Raw genomic sequence first — 1,774 nt, 5'->3', positions numbered from 1 at the left:
GGTTTAGGACGAGAGTCCGAGCTAAATGGGAGAGCCTGCAATAGCTGGCACAGGTCTTGGAAAGCATGGCACACAAGGCCTACCCAACTGCACCACCCAATCTCCTCAAGTTGTTGCTGAGGGGTCAGTTCGTTGATGCCTTGGACAGTCTACAACTTAAGATACAAGTGAATCAAGCACACCCCTCTACCATGCAGGATGCAATGGCCAGAGCTCTCGAATTTGAATCCTACGTTAAGTCCAGCACAAAGGTACCGAGGTTGGTACAGTCATCTGGGTTCAAGGCCAGAAAAGGTCAGCTTTCAGAGAGGTTTGAGGGACTTTACTGGCACTGTAACAAACCTGAACACAAGAGAGCTCAATGCTGGAAACTTCAACACAGGGGAGACGATACAGCAGTAAAGACTGCTACCAAGAAAGGCTGTTGGAACTGTGGGGAGCAAGGACATCTGAGGAGTCAGTTAAGAAAAATACCACCAATAAGTCAGCTTCGGGAAACCAGTAGTGGTTGGTGCTAAGGGACACCCACCAACCTCCATCGTGAAAGTCCCAACAGCTAAGTGTAAAATGGCAAGCACAAATAGTATCTACGTGACAAGGAAGCTGGATGGCGAAAGGTGCAACTTTGTCATAGATTCTGCATCTCAGCAAATCCTTGTGAGCATCAAGGTGCTGGATAACAAAGGAGTACCAGAAGTTGTACAGAAACTCTGTGGTGTGACAGGACATTCTGCAAGGTTGTGGGGACCAGTGTGGGTAACTATCGAGCTCATGGGCATCAAGGACAGACAAAAAGTATACTTGGCTGACATTGAAGACCAATGCATATTAGGATTGGACTATCTACCACCAAGGAAGTTTGTAATTGATTTTGATAAAATGACGTTTGGGAACAACAAAGGCCAAGTTCTGGTAACTGTAAAAAGAGAGGTTGAACTAATTAGTTGCCATCAAGCTGAAGTCAAGCCGACTCAAAGAGTTGATGATGGTGAAGTGGAACCAAATATAGATATCAAGGTAGAACAGGAGAAAGATCAAGATTTGAAACCAATAATAGATTTTTTAAAAGCAAGTGTTTCGTGCCCTGCTTGGGAGAAAGTGTCTAGTCTAAGCCCTGTGAAAAAGCACTATTGGGCACAATGGGACCAGTTAAAGCTTGAAGATGGTATTCTTGTACGGAGATGGGAAACTACAAATGGGAAAGGGACGACTTGGCAAACAGTTATACCGAGGAAGTTACGGGAAGTTCTGCATCAATCCCATGATAATTTAACAGGAGGACATCTCGGAATTAAGAAGACATTGAGTCACCTACGACAAAAATTTTACTGGATAGGTATGAGGCGAGATGTGGAAGAATGGTGCAGGACATGCAGTACATGTAGTGCTAAAAGGGGACCCAAGCGTAAGGGACGCCCACCTTATGAAGAGTTGCCTGAGAATGTGTCAGAGTTTGTGAAAGTGTTATCGGAAAGGATGGACGATATTCACCATCAAGTGCATTCAAACTTGAAAACGTCTGCTGATTCGATGAAGCTATCTTATGATAAGTGATCTACTGAAGTCAGCTTTGAACCAGGAGACAAGGTGTGGTTGTATAATCCCAAGAAGACCAAAGGGAAGTCCCCTAAGTCGTCTTCTCCATGGGAAGGCCCATATCACATAGTGGATCGTCTCTCAGACGTGACTTTCCGGATAAAATGTGGTCGGCGAGGTAAGCCAAAAGTTGGATATGCCAACAGGCTTTGGCGTTATCACGGTCCAGGACATTTCA

The sequence above is a fragment of the Limulus polyphemus genome, unplaced genomic scaffold, assembly GCF_000517525.1.
Source record: "Limulus polyphemus unplaced genomic scaffold, Limulus_polyphemus-2.1.2 Scaffold2549, whole genome shotgun sequence".
In the NCBI taxonomy this organism is placed as follows: Eukaryota; Metazoa; Arthropoda; class Merostomata; order Xiphosura; family Limulidae; genus Limulus; species Limulus polyphemus.
Note: the sequence above shows the minus strand (reverse complement) of the source record.